The following is a 7,581-nucleotide window of genomic DNA, read 5'->3' on the forward strand; positions in this document are numbered from 1 at the left end:
TCAACAATTTGTAGTTTCTTTTAACAATGTGTGAATGATTTTTTCAACTCTATCTTATTGCTATTCTGAAAGTGCGATGCATTTTGAAATTTGGTCATGTTTTCATTAGTATCCACTGACAGTTTCGTTTTAAAAAAGAAAATCTTAATGATAAAGCAAATGAGTTGGGCAGATTGACGTTTCAGAACACCATCTTATATTTTAGTTTATAATTTTTTAAATTGAGGCCAGTTCAATGCTCAAAAAAAAAAGAAAATTGAGGTGAGTTCATCGGTTAAGATTTGGTAGCTAGTGACCCTAGGTAAATTCTAAAATAGTTGTTGGATTTTAATTTTACATGCCCCCACATAGAGACACGTGTCAGAAAAAACAAGAAAGGAAATTTCACAAAAACTAGCCTAACCAAAAAAAAAAACGCCAAATGGAACGACGTCGTCAAGTAACCGCTTTAACAGTCAAATCCCAAATGGCAACTCGTCACCCTAAGCTAATGCTAATCCTAGTTAATAATTTAATTAGGAAATGAATGAATGTCAAAGACAAAGACGCGTGGACCCCGGCTAGCTTAATTATATTATTTTCGATTATTAGCTTACCTTTAATCATGGTAGTGGGTCTAAATAAATACACAATGGAATTGGAAGGGAAGGGAAAGTAGATTGGAATACAAGGTAGGGGGTAGGGGGGAGGGGGCTGTTGACTTTTGTACCACGAAACTGCAAAGCAACCATTCCGTTCTTCATTCAACTTACTCTTCCCTTTCTTTGCTGACATTTTCTGACGACATTCTCTCTCTCTCTCTCTCTCTCTCTCTCTCTCAAAAACAGTGCTGCTTATTTGGACCTTCTTATATTTTTCTAACATATTTCAAAAATTTCCCAATTCCCAAGTACTAGACTAGGAATTTGATTCATCATAATCTAGTGGTCTACGTGAGATCTTGGAAATCCATTTCCCTATTTTAGAAAGAAAAAATAATTTTAAGTAATTTTAATTTTGTTTTTAATCGCCTATTAACTCAACTAAGAAATATAGAAAAATAAAAAAAGAGTAAAGTGCAGGGAGCAAGAAGTTGCTTTGTAGTAGATGACTATGAATAATTTGATTGATTTATGAAATGGTGATGCCTTAACTTTTTATTTTATTTTATTTTTTTATTGAAAAGACCTCAACCTCTTTATATAGTGGAGGTTGAGGTGTATTCATGATACATCATAATGAAAAGCAATGAGGCGACCCGAATAGGTATATCACAGCGCCGTAATATTAAGCTAATAGGAGCTCGATAAGTAGTAGACGTACCGTATATCTACCAACTTAATACTACAAAGCCTTTTGATAATGCAAATTTTAAGAAATAGGAGACCAAGAAAAACTTTTAAGAAATGACTTTAAATCAACAACCCAACACTCAAATTAACAAGTTTGAAAATGCTTAAAAAAAATAAAAAAGTGGGCAAGTGCACTGTGACGCCTTAAAGCTTACATGATAACCGAAATGAAGGAGTTCAACAATAACAATAAAACAAAGGGGTGAGGCGCGCTCGTAGGTAGGCGGACCTCACAGAGTTCAACATTGAAAGAGAAGCGAGTAAATCGATAAAGTACCAACAGGGAAGAACTTCAAGCAACAGGAACTAGGGCTTGGCATGGGCCAGGACGGGCCGGTTACTGAGTGATACCGAGCCCGATCCTGAAAATATATTTCGGTACGGGTCGGGACGGGATTTTGATTTTCCAAAGTTGGTACCGAAACCGAACAGGTTCGGTACGGGCCCGGGTCGGGTTCGGCACTTACGCTTCTTCTTGTTTTTTTTTAATGAAAAAAATGGGCATGCTCTCGAGCGAGCATCTGGAACTCTGGAAGGTTCTAGGTTGGCTCTATCCATGAATTACAGCCAACTAAACAAAAGCAAAGCAACCAAACACCGATTTAGAAAGGCAGACTATCGAAATCCATATACAACTCAAATATCAATTTTTACAAACCCCGATCTCAACTTTTACAAACCTGGATCTCAAGAAAAGAAAAAATTAAAATTACCCTGCATAATTGTAGATACAATTTCTTTCGTAAAACATGCACAAATTGACAAAACCCAGATCTTAAAAAAAAAAATTAAAATCAATGGGAACAGATCTGGAGGGCGTTCCTTGTGGGTTGTGCAACGATTGTGGTGCCACCGAGGTTGACCGAAGATGGCGGTGGGCCGAGGATGCCGGAGTGCAGTGGTGTGGTGGTGATGTCTTTGAAAAAGAGAAGTTGAATAAAGGGTGAGGAAAGAAAGGGTGAGGGAGCGAGAGCCACAGAGAGGTGAAGACGAAGAGGGGGAGAGAGAGAGAGAAAGAGAGAGGAAGAACAAAGGAAAGAAATCGAGAGGAATAAAGGATAAAAGGGTGAGGGAGAGACAGCCACAGAGAGGTGGGATAGAGAGAGAGAGAAGATAGAAAAGAAAGAAGAAAGTGGGTAGGTCGTGGGATGTGGGACGTGGGAGGGTAAGAATATATATATTAGAGATATTATATATATATATATATATATATATATATTCATATAAATCGGTACGGGCCGGACCCAAAACGGGACTTAAAAATGAGAACCGAGGCTCGTCCCTTTTATTCGGTACGGTACAGTACGGACCCAACAGTAATTTTTATATTTTCAGTACCGGCCCGTTTTAGTTGTTTTCGGTATGGGCTCGGGTCGGGTTCGGTACTTCGGTTTTATATGCCTAGCCCTAACAGGAACAGCAACACACGAACTCGGCCAATGACCCACTTCTAATCCAAATCGTCCTGAATGACCTCGTTGTAACCTGAAATATAGGGGTGAGCATTTCGTCCTCGCTAGCCCAATAGGAGCCGACCCAACCTTAGTTAGGTTTGAAAACTAATAGGTAAAACATAGCTACTAGAATATAGATTGCGCGCATTTGTAAAATCGAGTAAAACAAATGCAAACAAAAACAATCACAGTTGTTTCGTTTCAGGAAATCATATGCAGCATGCTTCACACAACTTGGAGCTTCGAGATACTTACCTGCCGGCTAAACTAAAATAAATCGATGACCGACCTGGTTCATCATCCTTCGAGAACCGGCCAACTACTCTGCAGTCCTTATGACTACAAGTAGCGAAAGTGTCTATTTCCTGGCTCTGAGTCTCCTATGACTGGTTCACTGTCTGTACTCATCTTTCCTCGACAAATATAGGAGCACAGCCCCCTCAAGAGGTCCACGGTTATCGACACCGTGGGATCCCTAGGAATCAACGAGTCTAGGTCTCATTCACTTTCAGGTCACAAGCACAAACATACAAAGGGTACAATATCTCAACATTCAAGTCTAGCCTCGGTTTTCGCAATCAACAATTATCAGTAATGAAAACACAGGTATCACGAGTTATCGACTAATGAACAACCAAAAACGTACTTGCAGGCAACATAATATTATACTAGAGCATTCCACATATATCGAAAAGCCTCTAACAAGGAAGGGACAGCTCACCCTACTTGGAAAATGCTGGCGTATTCCACACTCTGATGCTTTCCACTTAAGCTTCCTTAACGATCGTGTTTCCTAAACCATTACTTAGTTTGTAAGTAATTATCCAGGTAAACATCATGATCAACTTTAAGTAATCGCACATACTAAATCCTTTTTATTTCAATGAGGCCCTTTAATTATTTCTTTCAACCTTTACCAATTTGGGAAACTAACTTCTTTCTTAAAAAGGAAAATATCCTTATCGCTCCGCTAAACTTTGGCCAATCCGGGCGAACAAAGCCGAGTCGATCCTCACGTTTTTTTGAGGTCGATCTGTAGAACCCCGTACTTTTTCTTGTTTATTTTAATTTGTCGTATAACGTATGAAACTACGTATTCATAAGGTACACAAGTATTCATGCTTAGGTTAAGATTTTGAGGTCATTTTAAAAGGATTAAGAATTTAGAAAAAAATCCAATTTGGGTCTAGGAAACTATTTTTAAAAGTATCAAGGCTTAGGACAAGCCCAGAAAATTTTCTCGAAAGGATTCGGTGAAATTTCGGAGAAATAAGGATGTTTGAAGATGTATTTTTGGAGTGGGCTTAAGGGAAATTAAGAGGAAAATGAAAATGGAGCAGCTCAAACCCACTTGGCCCAAAAGGAGGGGAAAATCCGACTTTTCACAATTAAATTTAGGGAGAGGTATAAAAGCAAAACATTCTCCAAACCCTAGCCTCAACCCTCACATTTTTCATTTCAGTTTTCTCTCTCTAACTGAGACCTTCATTCTCTACCCCTTGCCGGAAATCACCCCGCCGCTGGACGGCACCGTGCCGCCGTTACTGGAACTCTAATCCAAGCCAAAATTTCCAGATTTTCTTCTCTTCATCCCCTCTTTCCATTTCTCCAACCAAAATCATGAAATTTAGCCATTTAATCCTCCAAAAACCCTAGAACCTGAAGCTAAAATTAGGGCTTTTTGTGATTTCTTCTTTCCAAGCTCAAATCAAGGTAATTTTCCTCCTAATCTAGCCTCCATTCATCCGATCTATACCTATTTCTTCCTAAATCCGAGTTTTTGATCTTGATTTGTAATTTTGATTGCATGAACCCGATTTTCCCTAAATCAAGAGGCTAGGTTACGGGTTTGGCAAGGATTTATGGTAAGGATCTATCCATGCAACCTTGTTTTCGAGTTTTTGGTTGTGATATTGATGTTGGACGGATTTGTAGGTGAAGGAGGCCAAGGAGGAGGAATATGCCGTGAGTTTTGAAGAAGAAAGGGTAAGGAATGGGTTTTGGACAAACCCTAGAATTTTTGGAATTTATTTGGTTGGTTTTGATTTTGTTGAGCCATTGTTGTTGTTGGAAAAATTGTGAAAATTAGATCTTTGAGGAGGGTTTAATTAGTAGAATTTTATTAGCATAATTAGTGTTGGAATTTTGGTGATTGTTGTTGTGTAATTTTGGCCAAAAGAAAAAGAAAAGTAAGAAGAAAAGAAATGGCTTTGTTTTTCGAAGGACAAGAAAATAAAGAAAAAGAGTAAAAGTTGGATTAAATGAGTTTTTACCATGGTAATGTGGTAAAAAGGTGAAGGTGAAAGTAATGGTAAATTCGGTAAAAAAATGAGATAAAAAGGTAAAAGTGAAAGTGTGGAAGTGAAATTCAAGGTAAAAGTGAAAAGGTGAAAAATGAGAAGTAAATGGGTAAAAGTAAAAGTAAAACTTTATTTATAATTATTTACTTATTTATTTTTAATAAATAACAAAAAATGAAAAATAAAGGAATATTTTGTCAAAAGTTAGAGCAAGTTCAGCGGTGTGAACTTGACTGGTCATAGTCAAGAGATTGCTGATGTGGTGACCGACTGTGGTGTTTTTGCAGCTCCAGCGGTGGAAGCTTGACGGGGCAAAACCCACCCCTTCTTGACTACAGCCAAGAAAATAGTCAAGTCCATGACTATTTTCCTACCCAGTCAAGTTTGCTGCCAGCTCGGCCCAAGCTCCCCACATGGCTGACGTCAGCCACTGACGGCCAGAGAGAGACGCGAAGGACGACCGCCGACTTGTGCTTCTCCAGCGTCGCCACCAACACGTGGCGCTTCTCGTCTTGTGGTCTCGCCCACACCCGGATCCGACGGTCCGACCCACCCGGTGTAGACGATCCTGTCCTTCGCCACCGCCACGGCGCTCACTGCGTCCTCGTGCACCTTGACGGACTCCACGCAGCGGAGGTTGGAGTCCCGCCAAATCTTCAAGGTCTGGAACTTAAAAGCACTGACTATTGGGAGATGAAGCAGAGGTGAGAGACGGAGAGGTTTGAGGCGTCGAGTTGGGAGATGAGCTTCTGAAGGGAGGGGACAAATGGCAGCGTCTGGAGGGAGAGGTTGGAATGGAGGCTGGTGTTGTAGGTGTCGCTAGTACTGGAGGAGCTGCTAGGGTTATCGGAGGAGCTGCTGGGGTTTTCAATGAACAGTTAAAAAAATAAAATAATGAACAGTATTGACTGGTCAAAAAACTGAACGGGTGGAAACCCATGTCGTAGTAGTGAATAGTTTCTTGACCGGTCGACCCCTCAACTTTTCGACCTTGACATTTCTTGACTACGGGTGAACTTGCTCTTAGAAGTCAAAGTCAAAGGTCAAAAGTCGACTCTGAGAGTTGACCAGGGTTGATCGACCTCGTAAAACGTGAGGATCGACTTGACTTTGGTCGCTCGGATTGGCGAAAGTTTAGCGGAGCGATAAGGATGTTTTCCTTTTTAAGAAAGAAGTTAGTTTCCTGATACGCTTAAAGCAAGCGCGTAATTTAACCCTGAAAATGTCATCGTTAGTATATGATAAATAGGGATCGTTCTAACCGAGGATTGAGGGTACACCTGTAATTGCAAAAATAAGTAAAGAATTAATAAAAGTATAAAGTATAAATTTACAAAAATATATACAAATAACTAAATAAAAGGGGGATTTAAGAATTAAGGTTTCGAAAATTAAAATAAATAAAAGAAAGAAAATACAAAAACACATGTACAAGAATTGAACGAAAGAAACAAAGATCAAAACCAATTGCATGTAATCAAATTCGAATCAAACCCTATAATTGATCATCTAAGTCATGAGAAAGAAGTTGATCATGTAAAACATTTGAAGCAAATGATTTTCCATATTTTACTCTCCTTTACTAATTAACCTAAGTGAAAGCACCTAGATCAATCCTATTAAACATGCAATCAAAGTCTAGAAAGCTAGCTAATCAAAACATATTCAACGCAATAAGCATAGAGAAAGATTATCAACTTAAGTGCAAAACCTAGTTATGAATTGTAGAATAGCTGTAAATCTTATGTAATTATGATTCTTTTTTATTTAGGTTATCATGTAATTATAGGAATGATTGTTTCCTATTAGGGTTAGACTACTCCTCTTGTCCTTGTATATATACCCCTTTGTGGGATGAATAGTATTATTATTGAAAACCCTAAAATCAAAGTATTATTTTCTACTTGGTATCAGAGCAGGTTCAATCCTTTGAACTTGCCTGCATCCTTTGAATCCTAACTCCTGAATCCTGAATCCTGAATCCCAAAGCACACCACAAACCGCTGCGTACCACCACCATTAAAATCAAGCCATCCCTGAATTTTTTTGAAACCCTAGAAAAACCAAACCTGAAAAAAAAAAAAACAAACAAACCCCAAATTCCTCAATGGCCGTTCAACGCCGACCAGGTCCTCCTCCAGGCTTCTCAGGTCCTTCTCCACGCCGAAACCCATACGCAAACAAAAAATGTGTTGTCTGTGGGGAAGTAGGTCATACCAAGGAGCGGTGCTATGAAGTGATTGGCTACCCTGATTGGTGGGACTTCACCAGGAAACCGCGAAAGAATCCGGGCAAGGTGGCTATTGCTACTACAGAGGAAGAGCATCTCGACAATGCCTCCGCTAATGTAGTGCAGTCAGGTATGAAGGGTAAGGCTACTTTGAATAATACATGGATAATTGATACAGGTGCATCTGATCATATGACCAATGACCCTAGTCTTGTGAAAAACCTTAGACGTTCTTCTCAAAATATTGTCTCTACTGCTGATGGTAC

This window comes from Rosa chinensis, chromosome 3 (assembly GCF_002994745.2).
Source record: "Rosa chinensis cultivar Old Blush chromosome 3, RchiOBHm-V2, whole genome shotgun sequence".
NCBI classification, from domain to species: domain Eukaryota; kingdom Viridiplantae; phylum Streptophyta; class Magnoliopsida; order Rosales; family Rosaceae; genus Rosa; species Rosa chinensis.